At 34.6% G+C, this 22,895-nt stretch overlaps 1 long non-coding RNA gene across 2 annotated transcripts in view; it reads right to left on the bottom strand.

The window, feature by feature from the left end:
• The window catches only part of LOC126828741 (uncharacterized), a 30,667-nt gene extending 10,381 nt beyond the window's left edge, over positions 1 to 20,286 (bottom strand). The window contains exon 1 of one of the 2 annotated variants that reach the window (XR_007683216.2): positions 19,896 to 20,286. This is a non-coding gene — a long non-coding RNA (uncharacterized LOC126828741). Of the gene's footprint in view, positions 1 to 1,827; positions 1,967 to 19,895 lie in introns of those variants that run through there. The other variant, XR_007683217.2, reaches the window with a different exon arrangement.
• Between the last annotated feature and the right edge of the window lie 2,609 nt (positions 20,287 to 22,895).

Below are 22,895 nucleotides of genomic sequence, written 5' to 3'. Positions count from 1 at the left end.
CAACCCTGCACCTTTAACCGTTAATAGCATGGTGGAAAAACTCTATACGTGAAAACGTGTCGAGTAATTAACTCATTGAAAGGGGGAAAAAACAACATATATTGTGACAACTAACAGTATTGTGGTTATGTAATTGTAGATTATATCCGTTATATTATTACTATATGTGTTATTATATGCAGTCATGTACAATTACTAAAAACAAAAATGATTCTGCGAACATGTACAATTAAAAAGAAAAAGGTTTTCTGAAATTACAGAATAGAAACATGACATATTTAACGGGTGTCTGATTAACCATCCTATGTTTTTTGAAACTATGCACGTTTGTTTTAAATACATTATGTATTATGTATTAAATGAAGTGTACATAATTAAATTTGGTAAATGTCACACTGAAAATTTGTCATAATGTTTTATAGCCACCCCTGGTATACAGTTTAAAAATGTTATTCAAAGAGACATTATTACCCTCGCCAAGGAATTAAATGTAAATAATTTTGACTCGCCTACTTAAAATGGGGGGGGGGGGGATTATGATAATTCAAAAATAGATAATGAAATTTCATTCAAATTACTTTATTCTGACCGAAGTTATGAGTGTTGGAAGGTGTAGCCTAGATTGTCTGTCATGGTAGCAATGGTACTGGCCAAACGAGATGTAGTTTCGATTATACGCTTTATTGTTAAATGTTTTAATCTAGCGGCGTTTAAATCCATTTAAATCCCTGTCATCCGATGGTCTAGAAAATGATTATGGGCTTGCCATGTTAGTTTACATAATATTTGGTTCCAAAATAAAGACCTGTAATAGGCAGATTTAGTTTTTACATAATTCATCTTAAAAGCCATACACATAAATAAATTATACTAAATATCATTTGTTTACTAAGCATATTAAAGTTGAGGGCAGGATAGTTACAGAGCAAGTGTGGAATCGTATTCACACTAGGGGCCCATGTTATGATGTTATACTTGTGCTACTAGGTTAATCCGGCACTGAACCAAGTACGGGTTTACCTAAGTAAGTTGTATGCACATTGAAAGTGAAGGGTGGTACATCTTAGCAATGGCTAGTCAGATTTTCTCAAATTTACCCAATGCTGGGATGCCCCTATATAATTTATCACAGAAACCCCAGTTATAATATCAACGAATAAAACATATATTCTCTGACTATCTTATAGTATTTAAAAGGATACAAAGAAATCTCGGGCACATGAACTTATCATAAACAAGAATTGGTACGAGATGTTCTAGAATTACAAGAATGCCTCGTGTAGGTAAACGATAAACAGGTTGAGTGTGTGCCCTTTCTTAGGTTGTCGCTTCTTTTAGGATGTTCTTATTCCCGAAAAGAAAAAAAATTGCAATTCATTGACTGAAGGGATTTCCGTGAAGATACCTTTACGCTAAACCCTAAATAGTTGTTCAGTACCTTAAAGAGCGATAAAGTCAAAACCAACCATCGATCAACAGAAAGCCCGTTGATTGTCTCGTAAGCATATATTCAAGGTAAAAAAAAATCAATTCAGTAGAAAACATTTTTCCATTAAGCACTATAGAAAAAACGCGATCAAATCTACAGCTACGAATAACAAAAGATATTACCAGAACAAAAGACAATACATTCACAGAATTCCACGTTCATCAAGCTATTCCCTATGGAGTAGAGTGCCCGATCATTGAAATTGTGTTCAATGAATTCCTTACTTACTAAAGTTGTTGTAAAATGCATCCAATAAAAGCTTTCAGTTGTTTCAAAACAAAGATCCCCAAAAGAAAGCAAGTGAAATTGTTAAGGAAACCGAAAGAAAGAATATTTACCATCCGACATCGTCAATTTACTCCTAACATTGGTCTGGTAAATCCGCTTAATGTTAGTTCAGCAACTGCCAACAATATTATACACTTCTAGCTATAGCCTCGTGTATGTATTTCTGTCATTCAGCCAATGACGTATAGGGTTATATTGTATATGGCTAGAGTTAAAGGTAAAATTAACTTTGTTATATCGGCAATCGGGGTACCGTACATTTATAAACAACTTACTTAGTTAACAACGATTGGACCAATTACCCCATAAATACAAAAACAGCATGGATATGTCTGTCTTTTAATCTCAAATCTATAAATCAGGGCATGTAATAGGTATACTTGGTTTAACATTTAGATTTATGTAAAGGAACGTGTTAATCATTCATTATATCGGTTATAATTAATGCAGAGTGGTTTAATTATATATATGAACAATTAGTATGGGCGTATGTCTTAATGCGGGGACTTTATTTATATAAGTAAATAGTAAAATTAAAAATTTATTTCAAAATAAGAGTATTGAGCCTACTACTCTTGTGTAAGACATATCGGATCATTATTGTTCAATAAAATCATATTGCTTCAAGCCAGTCTTAAATCTTTGGAGTAAGAGGGGTTGGACGACCAAATGGTTTAACACGTGCGCTTTAGATGATAGGGTCTACCATATAAAATAATGAAATCTCCCTAAGGAGAGTCAATCTATAAATAATTTTGAAAAGCGACGCATGACGCAAAGGGCGACGCGCGACGCGGCCGAAATAGAACACCATACATTGGTGATAAACATGTCGTGCCAAATCAGTCCTACACAGCTCGGCAAAATCCATCCACCTAGCAACTATCTAGTATTAATTGTCATTAATAATTACAGGAAGCAACCATTTAACTTATTGCTTCTCCGACTTTAAAAAAAGAATTCCAACTTTCGTGACGTTATTTCTAAAAATCAAACGTTGATAATGGCCAATGACCACGTGTTATATATATAATAATGACTATAGTAGCAAGGAAGCGTTGACAGAATGTATGTTGACAGCAGGAAAGATCCTTTCGAAACCCAACAAGATTAAATTTTCCGAATTCTGAGGGGGGCTGTTAAACTGTTTAAACACAAAAGACTCTTACTGGCCAAGGTTTATTTTCATAGTAACCCCCCACCCCACCCCCCCCAAAAAAAGAAAAAAAAAGAAAAATTAATATTTTATTCAAATGTCAAAAGAGATCAAGGAACAGACGTGGTCTATACGCCCTGTCTCCTGTATATCATGATAAATATCAGAATAGATCATGTGTGTATAATTATATAATATTTCATACTTCAAATAGTGTGTCATTTTATTTAATCAAAGCTGCTGACATTTACATAAGAGTTGTATATCAAAGGATAGCTACTATAATGGATATTAAAATATTGTTAAACGGGTGCTGATTAGTTAAAAACAAAAGTTCAAATTAATACGAGATTTTATGGTTCGCAATTGGTGTCATTCGTTAATTTATACCTTGATAAATAAAAAAAAACCATGAATTAACGAATGACACCAATAGGCCACCGTATTAGATTTGATACATGAGAGGACAATCTACAACTTCTTGCTGAGATTCGGACGTTTTCAGCGCTAGATTATTAGCTATTTCCTTTTGCCGGGGGGCGCGGAGCGGGGGGGGGGGCTGAGATCTACACTCATTATCAAAGAGATTATTCATGCAGTGTACGCTACTTTGATCGTAGCCAGTGTAGTTACGTACTTATAGTAGGGACGTACTTATAGTAAGTGCCTAGTCAGGTGAGTCTATATGTATTATATTTTTGATATACATTTGTAATAGACAATAGTTACCAGCAAACTAATAATCGAAAACGTCATAAAATCAGAAGGTCATTTGCAAACGTTAGTGCTGATTACATTTATATTTAAGCAGACGGAAAACCATGGGTAGTGTTAACAACAATTTTGAATGCATAATAAGATAATAAACTATCGGCTGTCATATTTAAAAGAATTCTTTTCATAGGCGGATGACTTTCAAATAATCTTTGTAAACGTAATACATATAGAAAAGTAGAACAAGTTATAAGAATGTTTTACTTAGAAAATAAAATGGAATATACTTCCCAAATTAGTTTTTTAAAAGTTTAATATTTTGAGTGTGTAAACTACACACTTTATAAGAAATGTTAACTATCTATCCAATGCAATGCAATGCAATGGGGTTTAACGTCCTACTGTTCTGCTCCGACTGGGCTAATGAAGATGGGCATATGCCACACAGTGTGCTATGAGGGAAATTTTGCCTGGGTAGCGGCACCATGGCCTACACATGTGATCGAATTTCAACTGCCAGGGGATATTTTATGTGCACGCCAATGTATACACGGGACTTGGTTTTCCGTCCCATCCGAATGACTAGACAGCTGTCCTTGTCAGGCCCCCGTCCTGCATCACTGACACAGGGAAACCACGTAACTTTCTCTTTATTCCCGCTGCTAACAAATGGCATATTTCTAATAATTTGTCGAAGATAGGCCTACTAAAGCAGAGGAGAAAGCGGGTACGTCGGAGACAAATAATATAGCCCTTGTCACGTTCAAGTGTGGGATCGTGTCCATGACTTGCACAGATAACAAGTCTGATGCCTTGTGTAAGCAATGGACCTCGCGGACTCCCAATCCCACTTTGGAACAAAAACAGCTTAATATACATACTGAAATTTGATATTTGCTGTTGTATCTTTTTAAAAGACACGGGTTCATTATTAATTTAATAACAACTCAACTTTTGACTTTATTGACAGTATTAATGTCGAGCCTATTTTGATCCGACGATACAAGATACGACTGCCTGCTACATGTTTTCTTATTCCCACGTAGATATGTAAACTTTTGAACCGGGTTTTCTCGCGTGTTCTGTTACCCACCTATTTACCGGCATCAGTCATTTTAACTCATAAGAGTTTGCCAATCAATAAGGTTTATTTTTCTTTACCAGGATCGTATTAAGTAAGAGATTGAGATTGATGTGCGTTCCATTATGGGACAAATAAGACATTTTCAACGAAAAACATCATTTTGAATTGTTGAAGTGGGTTTGAATTTAAATTTTACGATTCCAGAACATATTCATTAAAGGGATGATAACTGTTCTAAAAGTGAGGTTTGATATATATAGTTACATATTTACTGGTATGCTACTTCCAGTTCGGGTTCACCGGCTATCTCAAGAATTCCAAGAACAACCCTATTCACACTTTACGACAAGCCCAGCGAAAATTTCGAGAAAAGTTATAGCTCTGGCTATTTAACCGTCTACCATAGTAATCCATCGTCATTAAATCATCTTGATAGTGAAAAACGACGTGGACCTTTTAGCTTAGTGCATGAATACCTCTTTCAGAACAACAGATAGCATTCCTTTTGAAAGTTTAAGGTGGTCGAATGGATTAACGCGTGCGCTTTAGGTCCTAGTAGGCGTGGTTTCGATTCACAGCTTGTACATGACAAGGAGTATAATCGCCTGTCCAACCTCGTGAGTTTTCTCCATGTTTTTCGGTTCCATCCGATTGCTAAACACACAAACCAATTATTGAATAAAATTGAACCATATGTTAGTCCTGAAGTGACCATCGATTGTGTCGCCCTCGCCCCATCTCTCACTCTGCACTAATAATGCAACAAAACATTAAGACCCCAATAAAATATCGGCCATTAACCTTCTGAACAATATTAACACACTTCTACCGCTTCACGTTTCTTTATCTAGTCATAAATTTTAGTTTTATTCTCACACAGACGCCTTATTGTATATACATGCCCCTAAAGATGACCTAACGTCTATAAATATTATAAAACAAATATTGATAGATATTACGTTCCCGGTTCTTGCCATCGCCACTGTAACATTATAACAGTGGTTTTAATAGTATCCTATGAACGTCCTTCATTGTATGGAATAAGATAACCTTGAAGGCGTGCAAGACTCATTTCTTAAATAGTGCAAAAATGAGAGAGAGAGAGAGAGAGAGAGAGAGTATGATTACTTCGAATTTTTGAAAGTAGAGCAGCATTTGAATTTAATTATTTGCATTTTGCATTAAAATATTCTCGTTTACGTACCCATGGCTGCCACTTGATGGGTGGATTATTCCAAGAGGTGTATTAATTATGTCAGGGTTTTTTTTTTCGCGATTTCGTTAATATATAGTGGACGTTAGCAACTGTAGTCGTTCTTTAAGTCAGACAAATCCCACCGAACTCTATCGGAAAAGCTCTCCACTGCGGGATAAGATGACCCAGTCGAAAAGGCTGTCAGGTAGATCACGTTAGCAAGCATGTTCGTTCTGTCAGTAGTCAACGAACAGCATAATTTTGCCTGGATATTGACGGTGAAATGCACCTGTGTGGAAAATAACACGCTGGTTGTAGGACACTCCATCATCCCCAGTGCCGGATTTCCCTATATGTTTTGCAGGCTGAATCAAGATCTAACGGACCTTCGGCAATGTTGTCTTATACACCCATCATCACCCTCGGCTTTCACCAATTGTGATAAATTGTCTTTTGATAAAACTGTAAACTGTGTATGATGGATTTAACGATACAACAGTATCTTATCTTATTTTTATATTGCCATCGCCCCGTCCGTTGGTCCGTCCGTCCGGGCTGTGGACACTCTATGGGTCAAAGTTAATATCAGTGTTGAAGGTCACGAGACGAAGAAGTCTATTGATTTTCAACAATTTCCGATAATTACTGTCAGAGTTATGGCCCTTGATCACCTTGAAAATTCTCGTGGATGCTCTGGGGGCCAAAGTTAATATCCGATTGACTTTAAATTTATACACAATGTTTACGATCATGAAGAAACCTAATCTTGTGGAAGCTCTAGAGGCTAAAGTTAATATCCGAATGACTTTAAATTCATACACAGTGTTTCGGGTCACAAGACAAAGAATCCTATTGATTTTCAGTTTGAAAAATCTTGTTAACGCTCTAGAGGCTAAAGTTTATATCTGATTTTCAGAGTTATGGCCCTTGATATAAAATGTTTTGTTCACTAACGTTAGTGTAGGACAGAACTATTAGAAGTCAAACAAATTCTAATGATTTCTGATAATTACTTAATGAGTTGTTACTCAGAATCAGATTTTTGTGTCTTGTAAATGTTTTCATTGCTGGCAAAAGAAAAAAAAATTGCGACTACCCTTGTTGACTGCTGTGGGCGTATATTTCCTTGCCTGCCAACCTATCTTTCTAACCGTGACGGTGGGATATTGGGAGGGACCTCATAGGGCCGCTGTTCATCTAAATCCGGCGCCGAGGGCGGCTGATAAAAGATGAACAACGTGTACATTACACTGTATAATCTTCATCATATCTTGTAGTATATTTTACGAGGTGTTTCCAAATGTTAACATGGATATTAAACTATACTGGTATCTTGAAATGGTTTTATTGGCAAACTAAACATATACGTAGACATAAACTAAATAATCATTACGGTACTAAACCTAATGAAAGTTGAAGATATAAAACACGAATGCTATTAATTTACAATATAGTGGATGTTAGTCTCTTAATGAGCTTTCAAAAAATCCGATAACAAATATCCTTCTGTTGGATAATTCGGATGTCGTGCCCGAGGACTAGTGACACAAATTAGTAATTTATAACCTTTTGCACGAAATCCACCGCTACTTGCAACTTAATTGGCCTGCCCTTCATTCGAAATATCGAAGTATTTATAATAGAAAGTCATTCCATACTCGCAGACTGAATATTTAATAATACTGTAATGATACTGTAGTTGTGAAAAAATTAAGAGCCACAATTTAATAAGATTCCTATCAAGATCAGACAGTGTTTGATGGTATCCTTAATTTTCTTATTCATTTATAGATTAACGGAAATGGAGTTAAAAGACTTGCTAGATAATAATAATGTTATTAATTTTATTTTATCACATTAATAAATATCCGCTTTCTGCAGCGTGTCTTTTATAACATAATGCCACTTAGAGTTACAGATGGGTTGTTTAAAAACTTACCAATAAAGTGGGCGTATATAAATATACAATCGTTTGAGTTTGCTTCATTTTGCTTTATGCTTTGCAATAGAACTTGTATCAGTTTTCATAAAACTTATTTTAAGAATCTGATTTGCAGAAACAAAATTTATAGATCTCTCGCGGAGGTTTCAATTAAGGCGAGAAAATATCTTGCCCGAAATCAAAGGGAACTAAACAACTTTGATGTAGGGTTTAAAAAGTTGCTTTGCTCATATGTTATTTCACTTAGTGATGGTACAAATTCTACTCGGTTAAATTTTAGTTTCGATCGATAGGCAGATTTGGTTTCGTACTTAAACTGCCTACTATTCAATTAACAACGGATTCTTTCTTAATGCCTTTATCTAAGGATCTAATATTCGAACGGACACCGATAAACCATATCATCAAACAAAAAAGAAGTAAGCAATACACTACACAATAAATTCCCATGCAAAGAAATAACTAAAATCACTACACACATGTGATAAACTTAACACATAGCGTTAGCAATGATTTAATTTTGTTGCCGCGGCACTTGGTAATTATTTGCACCCAGAGCTTATAGGTTGCCTTGTATTAAGCCTAACTAATCAATCTTTTACTGATGTATATACTGTCGACTTAATTGATCAATGGTAAATTGTAAATGTTAAGCCAACGAGTGGTTTGTGTTTAAAATCACCAGGATTATATGAATGTCTGTCTAGTGCGTCTAAATCTATCAAATATCTAATTGACTTGAATTAACTTTGATATTTGCCATCTGAAAATCCAATAAACATGTTTACTTATTTTTACAAGTTTAGCTGCCTTTCTATTGCAAAAGCTATTATATTATTTTCGGCATGGAATCCTTGGTTTCTTGACTATAAATTCGTTGGATTACAAACGTGTGGTGTTATTAGAATGTGATTGAATCTGAAGATTTTGGACCTTTGACATTAATGTAAAATATGTATCTAGGGCTTTGGTCTCAGTATCTGATTACAGTTTACTAATCACTCCAACAACTATCATAGTTAAAACATAAATCAAATCAATTTAATGATGTAGTATAACCTGTGTTTTGTCTGGCTGTATAGATATAATAACTAATGTACAATATTTACAGGATAAAACAAATAAATCATCCATATACTCAGTTATTTTATACTATATAAATACATCTCGAGTTTTACCTGACAGATAAATGAATAGGTATAGAACAATATAGAACCTGGTGTCTTCTATCCCTATTAATGCTATGCTATCGATTATTGACCGTGTGTATACATTTTACCCCTGTCAATATTGGACTAGTTTTACATACGGTGTTATAAATTATAATCAAATTGTATATAACCTAGTACAATCAACGGTTGCTTTGTGTTAAGTAGGTTATAACGGCACGTTCAATATAATGTTTTAGTTATTAACCTATAATCGGGCACGAAATAAAAATACAAAATTGGATGAATGAATTCAAGGAAAATCAAGGATCCTACCACCTTCCCGTTTTTTTCCAGAATTATATTTCTGCACAAATATAAGTATTCTTGTTATAAAATTATTCGGTATAATTATTTAAATATATTTCATTTTATTGCCTTTTCTACCTTCATTATGCAACTGAAGACAGTTTCGTGAAACAAGATAAAATTATAACTACCCGTGTAGGGAAGGCGTCTTCTCCCCCGGATGATGGCAACCCATGATACACTAGCGGTTCGTAAAAATTTAACTGTACGTATACACTCATCGGCTGTTGGGTGGTATATTGGTAGGCAAAATCTTTAGCAGTGGAAAGGCAGCGGAGAAACCACACGGGGATAGGCAGGCTATCCCAAACCTTGACACTGCACTCAACGCCGAATCTTACTATCGAATGCGCACGCGTTCGAACTTTCGGTTACTCCGAACCACCCCAATTTCGTTCTTCTTTAGACATATGGTCACAAAAGTAGACTAAATCCCCCCACCTCCGACTTTTCTTAGTTTCTAGATTAGAAATATTGAAATATTGTCCTTATAGTAGGCTATATTAATAACACCACAAACCGATACGATCAATATACTGAAATCGATGTCAATTATCTCAATTAGATGCATAAACAATAATGACAAGGGTGTTTAAGTACATTATCAATAATAAATGTCGGTGATCTGGCAACTCATTACATACTTTCAGATAGAAATGAGATCTAGCACGAGATGACGAGATAACATCGGGTAGAATTCACGCGCAGGTGTAGAAAATAATTGTCAGATGTTGAAATTGCCATAAAGAATGGCGGAAACAAGAAAGAGAGTAGACATTTTAGATTGTGTTTGTTTATACATTAATCTACTTAACAACATATGTTATGCTGTCTGAATACCAAAAGGACGCCAAATTTATAGACCGGTATTTATACGGGAATCACAACCTATAGTTTCATTTACATACTTGTATATCCAAATTGCTAAGATTGCGAACGCGTACAATGCCTTTATGGTACTCGATGTAAAATCGTCGAAGCAAATAATTCGCTAAATATTTCGGAAAATTAAAATTAGTTTGTTTTTTTATATTTTTTTTTAAATGCCATCTATCGAAAATACATCAACTGTTTTGCACACAAGCACACTGTATTAGTATATTAGGACTAGTTTTTGTTTATTCGTTATTTGACGAAACTACTTGGGCCTTTTTAGTACCTTTTGAGACTTGTGTACGTTTTGTTGTTTTTTTAGAATAGTTTTTGAGAATATAGGGGTTTATTGGGTCTTTTTGAGACCATAATATGGTTATTAAAAGTTATTGATACAACATGCGTTGTAAATGAGATTAGCTAGGTTTTATTGGTTATTGTTGAGACTATGGGGGGTTCGTGGGTTATTTTTGTAACCATATGGGCTTTATCAGTTATCTGTCGAGACTCTATAATGGTATTTGCTGGCTTTCTAGTGACATTGAAATTGAAATTAGAATTTAATTATATATCAATCAGCAATCAGCAATTCAGCTTTTACAGGGAAAGTAAAGCACCGCCCAGCCCTCCTAGCCCGATGTTTTAAGGAAGATTCAAAAAGACGATATCTCTAGATTGCTTTCTGTATAATAGTGCTTAATTCAAATGAAAGGGATGTCTAATAAATGGACCACGCTGTTCCTTTGATTTAACACCCTCCCTTGTATGTCTGTTGGTATATAATTACTAGCCTACTTGACGTTTAGAAAGATTGTTTGAGTACGGTGTGCTTAATCTACAACAAGATGTTGGTTTCATAACATTACGTCAGATAAGATTAGTAAAACAGGTTGAATGCGAATTCTGTAATACTGAACTATTTCCCCAGAGCTTTTAACAAAGGGGGCAGCAAAGTGTGCAATGCCCCACGGGGGATCTTCCGCTTTCAATTGGACCGGATAATCAACCCTTGAAAAGAAGGCAGTAAAAGTGTGTAATTCACCAAGGTAGATGTAACGCTTACCAATCAGCCTGTGGGAGGTCAAGCATGTTACACGGGGGCACAAACCGCTCGGATTATAATTACATATTTATTTGATCTACGTTAGATAACACTTGGGAATAGATCAGTATAGATTATTACGATGTAGGTAAATGTTATAGATCTATTATGAGGTAGGTATTGCACACATTAGTAATTCAGTCGATATTCACCTTGGCGTGCAAATAGAGCAAAACGTAATAAGAATTTAGGGTGCAGTGAGTGCTTTGGTTGTGGAATGTTATTGCTATTTACTATAATGTTATGACTAAGATGTATATTTCTGTTGGTGAGTCTTATGTACAGTCATTATGATACACGTGTTGAAGATGTGTTGGCATGGGTGCCACGGTTACGATATAAAGGGCCACAATGATATTAGTCTCTGTAAAATAAATATTATTGTTTTGTCTGGGATGGGAATTACCAGATATCTTATTATTTCAATATCGAGTATTCACTTGAACCATATCAGTTTGTGTTGAATAATGACCAAGGCTTTATCATTGCCATGCAGAGTGCTATGAGTAAAACTTAAAGGCCCAACAAGCCAAGTGGCTCATACAATTAATGTTTTTTTGCGTAATTGAGCACACCGGGTATTAAAAAAAGTTCCAGTGAGAATGAACCGATTCGTACGAAAATGATAACACAATATTGTTATTACAATAATTTTCTGAGAGAAATAAAGATAGCGATTTCCGCTATGATAAGTTATATCAGGTCAAATGGAGAAAAATGTTTCGCAAGATTGTCCCTTTGACCTGGTTTTCTTGTTACAGTTGTTAGACGTAATTACTATACTGCTATTTTCGTACGAAAATGATAACACAATATTGTTATTACAATAATTTTCTGAGAGAAATAAAGATAGCGATTTCCGCTATGATAAGTTATATCAGGTCAAATGGAGAAAAATGTTTCGCAAGATTGTCCCTTTGACCTGGTTTTCTTGTTACAGTTGTTAGACGTAATTACTATACTGCTATTATCGTCAAACTCCTGTTTTTAATCAGTGTATTAATTAAGTACGTTAGATAGTAATTATCGGTATACATATGACGCCCATAGGCGTGCGTAACTATTGATTGTGGAAAGGGTGTGATGCAAGAATTTCTTTAAATATCACAAAAGACATTTTCGACGGATATGGATATTGAAATAATAGTCTTGACGATTCTTGTTGGGTTTTTTTTAATTTGCCCCCCCCCCTTCTCTCTCTAAAAAAGGTTGGAATATATGGCAGTGTAATGGCTGCACGAATTTATGTGAATATTTGTTGGTAGGCGGTGGTACCGATGGCGCTTTGTTATAATATTTACAAGAGCTAAGAAAGTATGACGTATTAGAAGAAGATTCTATTTCATTTAATGTAATGAAATAATCAACTGAGTAGCTATATAAGAGGATGTATAATTATCGGAGGATAAGTGTTTACATCCTTTGGACGATTTGATATGGGAGAAAATGTGCATTTGGTTTTGAGTTGATTTCTTTTGTGGGTAATAATCTGTCTGCATTTAAAATTTTACGTATCTGGATAAAATCACTGTATATCATAAGGGATATTGTTTATGCCAGCTTTGAGTTCGATCGCAATTGTCCAAGGAAAAGCATATCAAGTTCCTTGCCTATCGCACTGAAATTGGCAGAGTATTGGCCTTTATTTGACGAGAGTCGCCCCGAGAAGAACAATAACGCTAAGAACAAGAAAATGAGCATCGGTTTGTTGAATATAGATATTATATATGAAGAGGTAAATCTGCCTATTGCAGGTCTTTCTTTGGGACTTATCGTAACAACGGTAGTAATGACAATTGAGGCTACAGTGTAGTAATTATATCGCCGATAACTCCGCTCAAAGTGAAGTAATTTGACTGACATTTCAACATATTTCCTTTTCATTATTTATTTTGTAACAATTATAGCGAGAGCTGCCACCTATCTAATATTACGTGATGCCCTTTTAAAGAGGCGTGTAAGATTCAGGTCAGGAGCTGACCGTTCTAGCTATACTAGTTCAAAAATAGATAATGCAAAACGAATTGAGAATTTCATTCAAATTACTTTAATCTGAGCGAAGTTATCAATGTTTGTAGTTTTGATTGTGTATTATCGTAAAAACGATATTGGCGTATTCGAGGCTTTGCCTGGCTTCTCAATTTTTAAATTAAATCATCAAGTGGCCGGACTGTCCAAATCTATTTAAAATCGGAGAAATCCGATGGCATCGAGAATTGATTGTCATGTTAATAAATGTCTAGATAATAATGTATATACATGTATAAAATTTAAGGCCTAAAGAAAGATCTTATAAATAGGCAGATTCAGTTCTTTCATAACGCCTGTTAAGTGCTGTAATCAAGGGACCAATAATTTTTTATATAAATATTATATTTAGTAATTGTAACACGATTACTCACGTTAGAAATATTTTAGTTAAAATCAACAGAATGTGACTTGCATGTAAGAATAAACAAAATAATTTAAAATCAACAATTCAACCTAGAAACTTTGTATTTGAATACAATATGAATATAGAAAAGAAATGTTAGCCGTCCAGTGCAATTACCAAAATATTAAGAAAATATATTAAGTATTCTAGATAATTAGATACTCGTCAATACTAATCGGATTGATTGTTTTGAACCAAGATACTCATTCTACATAAATACTATCCCCAACCCACCGACTCCACCCTACTCTAAAGTGTAGCAGGCGTTATAGTATTGTTATCTTGTTATGGATCGGTGGAGATTGTCACCAGAATAGAATGGAATGTGTTTTAAATATTTGATTATCATTCCACATTCCTTAAATTCCACAGACAACCATTAATTACCTTACAGATAATTAAGTATATTTGAAATTTGCCAGGCATGTGTTCTGTGGTCGTAGAAATTGTTTTAGGATCACATTGTTGTGGATGACCCCTGTCGCCTGGAATAAGTCAAACATTCAAAAGGGGTCATAAAAAATAATGCGATTACATAACGTTCGCATTTCAGAACGGTTTGGTGTCAAATTACCATCTTAAAGTCATCTATCTCTTCTTGGTTGTTTAACGTCTGCTTCCGTAAAAGTAATAGCACGGACTATCATCTGCCTTTTTGTCTGCGATATCACCTCGGTGGAAGCGGACGTAAAATACAACTAATTCATCATCATCTATCATCTGCCCCTGGCGTCGCTCTGTCTTTATAATCGTGACCCATGGAGCCCCAGTGTTGGAGTTAGGCGTTTAACGCTCTTTTCCTAAATGAAGTGCTATCATGGGACGTGGCTTTAAAAGGAGTATGTTATCCTATTATTCTAGCTTACCAAGTGGTCGGTACTATAAAGGGACAACGAAATATGTTAAGGAAACTATGTTCTGGAGTGAAATGGCGGTTAAACTTGTTTAGGTACTGTGACCACGTTATTTCTGGTCTTATAAAATTAAGACTGAGTCCAAGTAACTTCTATGTGATTTATTAAACATAGATAAATCAACAAATATTTACAAGACTCAGTCTTAATTTTATAAGACCAGAAATAACGTGGTCACATAAATTATCTTAAATATTCAAGATTTAAATTATAACATATAACTACTATTACTTGCACGGTTATAGTACTAATATACATGATAAGTCGTACACCTCTGGTAAATCCTACACCTCACGGTGTTTCCTTTGATTAGACCTAATCGCTAGAGAGGGGATTCTCGGGCCATTGCTTCAGGAATATGCTGGTAAATCACATTTGGGCATTACAAATCTAGAAAGATTTGAGCGTGGTTGGAGTCGGGATTAATTAAATTTGCCCTTTAATTATGAGCTGCTGCCCGTCTGTTAAATAGATAAAACGAATGGAATTCTACTGCTATTTTCATACTGTACAGAATACTACTATCAGTCAATTTCTAACATTTGTCATTATAGCAATTGGGTACGTCTATTATGATGTTCGTCTGAGTACGGCCAGTATACAAACGTGGGAATGAAATGACAATCATTAAAAGTTCATCCGGCGAACGACATAATCACCGCTTGTTATACAAACCCGATCCATGCCATCATTTCCATTCAATTGATATGCCGGATATCAAGTTCTCATGTAGCATTCGATCTGCAATTCTAATTTCTATCTTGCGTGTTGGAGAACGGTGCTTGTGTATATTATGTTGCAAAAAAAGAGATGATATATGCATATCACGAAACATGAAATATCTAGATACGGTGATGAGACCAATCCATGTTAATCGTATTACATAATTATAAATCTCAGTATTCCGCAGAAATGTCAACAACTCCATCATCTCAATGGGCAATTTTGTTGGACCATTCATGATGTCAAAAAGTTAATTTGTACACAGGATTGTATTTTTGGTCAGTACTGTGCATGAATGGATCATATCCTGATCATTAAGAGAGACGACAATCTCTTCCAGAATAGAACACTGCGATATTCTGCCAAAGGATATTTTATGCGCTCTACCAATATGCTTCTTGGGTGACTAAACATCCCTGTACCGGCGATAACCGGGATTGCGATATCCTAAATTTCATCCCGGTCAAGGCTGTGATGTCAAATAAAGTTACCGTAGCCATAATAATTTGCTAGTAAAATATTAGACATATATGTCTATCGATTATATCTCAAATTGCATCAAATATTGGTGTAAACTTTTGTGTATGACAAAAGAACGCTATCCGAAACAGGTTTATATCCTTCTATGTAGACTTGATGAGATTGGTCGTGTGACATGGGTTTCGAAGGTTCGCATGCTCCTATGCTCTCTTGGTTTTGCTTTTATATGGAATTCTCAAACAGTTGGAAATATTAAGTATTTTATGTGTCAGTTTAAATTAAGATTAAGGGATATAAATCTTCAGGAATGGTCAGATAAAATTTCAAACTCTGAATCCCTCCAAATATATAAGTCATTTAAATTAGATCTGTCTCAGGAATCTTATTTATCATTACCAATAAGTGCACATATTAAACGGAATGTCACTTTGCTGAGATTGAATATATTGCCACTTGCAACTGTTCTTTTCAAACGAAAACAAATCACTTCCCCACTTTGTAAGTTATGTGAGGAGTCTGATGAGGATATAAGTCATTTCCTTTTCCAGTGTACAGTTCTGGCGGAACTTAGACAACAGATAATTCCCCAAAACTTTCTCAGAAACTACAGTCAATTCAGTCTAGGCAATCTTTGTAATACAGAGTGCCAAAATTACATAATTGCAATTTCACAGTATATCGATAAAGCAAGTCAATTGAAAAAACGTTGATTGATATTGTTGACATTATTGATATTGTATTTTATTGTTATTGTTGTTACCACCACCATCTTCCCACATTTTTGTTAAATGATATTGTATTATTTGTATCTTTGGGTCCAAGACCTCTAAATACTGAATAAACAAATTATTATTATTATATTATTATTATTATTATTAGACATATAATGCAGTACCCAAAAGACTTCAATTGACAAATATGTAAATAATAAGAAATACAAAGTCAAATATACGATTTATATAATAATAACAAATAACTCGGTTGTTGAAAAGCTCTCTATCTAGGTGTTTCATAAAAACAAACAGTGAAGTAAAGTAAAACAACAAAATATATACGTAATGTGGTTCCTCTCGAATAGCATGCACAGGGTACCGTGTCAAACCGACTACTAAGGCAAACTGCTACATGGGGCCTTTCCTTGTCCCTCTCCCAAAGTTAATTTCCTTCAAACCATTTACTGCTTTTGTCACTATTATGGACACGGTATATAGCGAGGTTCATATAGCAAATGTTGCCCACCATTTCCAGACTAGTCGGAAACGGTGCCCTACATCAGCCCAGTTATTAAAGGAGAGGCGAAAATGACATACACAGGTACTATCTTTCAAGCAGACATAACATCTTTAAAGTAGCTAAATCTCTAACTCAATATCATTCAAATTCTTCGACATTGAAGACACAAATTATTTGTCTATTTAAATCAACATTGATGTTGTGATCCTACCGGAAAAAGGTGGGCTTCTGGTATCCAATATTTAAGACAAAATAAACATTTTACCATTGGTACACGAATCGTGTACCATAGTGCGTTTCAGCGTCATTTGTAACAAGGGGCTCGAAGAACGAGACTAGACATATTCCATAAGTCATGTCAAACGGTGACGCTATATTCTTATCTGGAGAGCATGCGCAAGAAATAATTTCGGTGTAGACAGGTATAACCAGACTCTGGAAATAGCCATTCGATTGAGATTTCTGGCGTATTTCGCCGAACTTAACTGATGAAATTACAGTAAAAACAGAAATGATTGAATGTAAATCAGTTTATATACATTCATATTACATTATTATATGCGTTGTGACGCATTTGTATCAATTTCTAGGTCCCAAATATTAGCGACTTAGTTCCTTTAAGATTTCCACACGGCTATACTTTACTGGAGTTTTCTTAAACTTGTTAGCTGATTAAGTCGAATATCATACCACTTTATGTCCTGTTTGATTTTGCCGATCTATTTATAGCTTGGAGATGTACCTAACTTAATTTATAATCTATAAGCTTACATTATATAACTTTATCACGAGTCTAATAGAGCAAGGGATTAATATGTTATTCAACATTCACTAATCTTTGTTAATATTGGCCCGCTGAGCTTAACTTACTTAAAATGGACATAATCCTTAATTACGTGTTCATAATTCTCACGGCGAGTAATCATGATCTAACAACGTTTTATTGTCAGGAATATTTTATTAAAAACATCCTGCGTAATATCGTAATGGGTGTTACACTTGTTACCGTTGGGTGGCTCGTATTACATAATTATAAATCTCAGTATTCCGCAGAAATGTCAACAACTCCATCATCTCAGTGGGCAATTTTTGGGGCCATTCATGATGGCGTGGTCCCCCAATTGGCATAGGAAGGAGGGTCTGACAAGAGGCGGGGTATCGTCATTCGTATGGTACAGAAACCAACCGAGATCTCGTAAACACATTGGCGTGCACGTAAAATAACCTTTGACAGATGAAATTCGAAATGAGAATGGGCCCTAGCGCTGCTCTCACTAATAGCAAACTGTCCGTCTTCATTAGCCCAGTCGGTGCAGAAATGTAAGGCGTGAAACCCCATTTCATTTCATTTTGTTTTGTTATAATAGTGGTAATGATATATATTAACAAAATCCTGCGTTTTAATAATAGTAACATAACGCCCTACCCCAATGCAGATTGTTTTTAAAGAAAACTGTCACTAAAATACCAAATTTGACCAATGTGACCTAATAAATTGCATACTGTCATTGTAATATAAGCCTGTATTTATATTGTCATTGGTAAAGGTCAGTGCCGTTGCACCGTTAATAGTTTGACTCGGTGCCCGGTTTGGCTCGATGCATGCGAAAAAAACATTACCAGGTGGTTACTTTCCCTGTTTCATGTGGAAACCATTTTACAACAGTCGTTTTTTTTAAAGAGATAGGTTTTGGTAACCAACTGTTTATATTAAATGTCGTATTCATTTCTATATTCTAAACATATCTTGATTATTATTATATCATGTCTACTTAGACATATTGAATTCTGTGTTGTATATTATGTATGATTACGATTTTACTTGCAAAGGCTATGGCAGCATTTCTGTAAAGATAATCAAATCGCTACAACGGATCTCCGAAATATACAATTTTCACTGGGCCTATTACCTGACTGACGTGTACTATGTGGTGTATTTGTACGACATCGTGATTGATTACACCCTATAAACTAGGACACACTTCCATTGATTTTGCTCAAATATAATCATTTTACAGCCAGACTGACATTACACCAAGCAGGTCATAAATAGTCAAAAAGTGATTTTAAATTTGAAGTTAAATCCAATATGACGTTATATCCAAAAGCTCAAGAACTATGCAGCCCCCCTTTCATTTGAGTAAAAAAAATGTCCCATTTTCTAATCGAATGTCTCGTCCCCTAACTGATATTGGCTACCAAGGGAAAGAATTATCATATTCCACGACAATTTGGTGAAATGGCTGATGTGACCTAGATTATGACCATTATAGAACATATTATCGATTACCCCTTATCATAATCACAATAATAGCTACGCTGTTTATTATTTAAAAATAAATCAAATTCTCTAATGGATTAATGTGTATTTATTTAATACGTTAGGACCTACTCTTAGCACAGTGATACGTATAGTTACATGTAATGTCAAACCCTATCAATGGCCTGGAAAACGTTATTACTTTTATGGTCTATTATGTCATGTAGATCATTTAAATATTTAGAATACATGTGAAATGAGTGAAATGGGGCATGCTGTTTTACTGGGCTGCATTATTTAATTTATGTTAATAATAATAATATAAAAGACATAGCTTTCCCTTGGCGTGGGATCAATTTCTCTACCAAGTGCAAAACTAACGGTAGACTTTCAGCGTTGAGTACGAGCGTTCGATATGCCGACTGAGGCTAGAGAGTCATGTTTGATCAACGAAATACTTGCTGAGTTACGGGTTAAAACATTCCACTTACCTCTTATGAGATCACTCGCATCTGATCGCTTCTTCATTTGATTATATGTCACAGATTTATCCGTTCCGGAGTTAGTCATTGATGCATACTATTGTAGCAGATCAAGGTTTTATTAGTATCCAGCACTGTTGTGTGCTTGCTTATGGCGAGTATTCTTTGTTTGCCGTTAAACTTCCACTGATCAATATTGAGTAAATTTGAGTGTCTCGTGTATTCCAGTCTACTTCGAGTTCGAGACTACACACAAAGGGGAAGGCAACTGAAGGAAAATTAACCATCTGCCACGCTCGAGTCGACTGGTATCCTTCAAAGTAAAAGAAAAGATATGTCGATCATTTAAAATTCATTAACTCAAGTTACGTAATGGCGAGGGTTACTCCAATTCGGTGATACCAGAGAGGGGTAAATGGACGATAATGTCGGTTGCCATGGTTACGTTATGGCGGTTTTTTTTTTGTGTACATGTCTTAGATGGAGAGTTATATCACGTTCATCGTGTTTAGTTTATCTAAAGTTTCTTTAAACAAATTCTCAACTCTGACTTATTTTTTTTTTTTACAAACTGAGAAATGTTATAAGGTCGTTTATCCAAACCAGTTACTTGCGTACATGTTTTGTGGTCTTGATACAGTATCATTACAGTGTGTGTTTTCAGAAACAGTCTTTTTTTTTAAAAGAAGCCCAACCCGTTTTAGAAATCACTTTCAACAAAAATGGGTGTAATTCTCGGCTAGACCAATATGGCTACTCAAATAGTCGATTTTGAAGTTTTGTATCCTTCTATTTTCGAGACACTCATCAAATAAAACTTCTTAGAAGTGGCAAGTCGGTGTGCTTTGTGAAATCAGCAACAAAACTTTAATCTTTTGATTCCTTACTACAGATTAACCAATTTTCCGTTTAAATTTGTATTTTCATATTTCTAGATTAATAAATTTAGATCTAAATTTGTATAACTACCTTAGAGTTAAGAAGCAATCTTATGTAATCTGAATTTATATAATCGATGTTTAATTTTTACTTCAAGGTGCATTTGCACTTCACCAGTTCCCGCCATTTGATTTCACTTCCCAGTCTCAGTACTAAGTTGGTACATTAATACAAACAAAAACGGAAGAAAGTAAGATAAATAATGAGACTAACATAATCTCCACAATTCTAACTTATTAAGGGTTGTTTTGGACTTATTTACATGAAAGGCGGACAAACAAGACTTGGTTAATCAACCCATGCACTGACTCCACAGACAATAGTAATATAATAATAAGAGACACAGATATCAAACAAGTGGCAAATCTTAGTTAGTTTATTTGACTTTAATTTATATTTCTCGAGCACTCAATGTTATATCTGTCTACAGTAAACACGTATTCCATTGTAATAAACATTATGTAGATTAAAGCCATTATACTTTCAACATCTACTAACAGATGTCACCTTCAATTTTACTTGACCTATATCCACTAGAAAGCAGGAAACAGTATTAAAATTACCCATATGCAATCGAGTATGTCTGGTTTCAAAAATTATTTACACGAGCCTGTTACGTAGACCTACTTGATCGGCTCCATACGGAAATTGTTGAACATGTTTACCTATTAAAGTCACTGCTAAAAACCCCTACGCGCAAGCGAAATATTGAAATAAAATTGAACCATGTTTTAGTCCCAAAATTACCTAGTTTGAGTGGATTTTAAACCTTCTCCCTCTCCCCCCCCCCTCTCTCTCTCTTACCAATTAAAGTAGAAGAATTAAATACAAAACATTGAATAGAATCAGGTTTATGATCGTTGAAAGGGCAATGTTTATACTATTTATATGTACACAGAATAGCCTATTTAACTGGGAATAGCACATGCATATGGCTAATGGCGAATATCAGCTAATTGTCAGCATATATTATCACTTGTGCGACCCATTAATCGTAATGATATACTATTTAATCTTTAAATGGCATTTAGTTACTGGATAGAGTAACAACAAAAACACATACTTATGGAAAACAGCTAAATTGTCTGTGATATTATGGACAGGTTGATTAAAGTTATTTACATACGAAGGGGGCAAAGCAAGGTAAAAACAAAAAGCGTTATAATATGTAACAATGTCACTTTAATAAAGCACGATGTTAAATTTCGCTGTCGTGAGAAAAGCGGGCAGTTGTTTTTTTTTAAATTATAAGAATCATTATTGCTATTCCTGGGGTGTTCCCACTTTGCCGGCAGGCTTTGATGTCAAATTTTTGCCGCTAATCCAGAGTTAATCCTAGAACAATAGTCCATATCTTTTTTAAGAATAAAACTGTATTGATTTTAATAAATTTAACTTTTATTAAATAACATTAAATAATTTACACATATAAAACTGTACTGATTTTAACAATTTTAACATTTATTAAACAACATTAAATAATTTACACATATAAAAATGCATTACAATTTACACATTTAACTTTTATTAAATAGCATTATATAATTTATAAATAAATGTCTTACAACATAACAATCATTTTACAGCCCCACTAAATAGGAAATATTTGTTCTATACTGATTTACACTTAAAGTGCCATTTAATAACTGGTCAATTCTTGTATCAAGTCGTCGATATTTCGATACGGATCGACCATCTATTTATATTAATATAGTGAATTGAATTCATGTTTGAAGGCATACGCCGGCATGAACTGTGTTTAAAATGTCATTAATTAGTTGGTTAATAAATTTTATTAAGAGGGATTAAGAGCCCATTAACGCTGAACACTAGTGAACAGTTCTTGAGTGACTACTTTTAAACAGAGTATAGTTTTAAGATCAATTAAAGGATTAACATTCTGCCGGCATAGTGGGAACACACCCTATTCCTTACGTTTTACCTGTTGGACAAAAAGCAAATTAAACATACAGCGGTCAGATCAAACAAGTTATTGTTCGTGGTTTAAAGGCGACAAATAAGGAAATTAAATTTTCAATTAAGCCCTTTAGTTTGATTATCGAAACTAAA

This window comes from Patella vulgata, chromosome 7 (genome assembly GCF_932274485.2).
Source record: "Patella vulgata chromosome 7, xgPatVulg1.2, whole genome shotgun sequence".
In the NCBI taxonomy this organism is placed as follows: Eukaryota; Metazoa; Mollusca; class Gastropoda; family Patellidae; genus Patella; species Patella vulgata.
The sequence above is the reverse complement of the archived record's forward strand: the minus strand, read 5'-3'. Positions and strand labels throughout refer to the sequence as shown.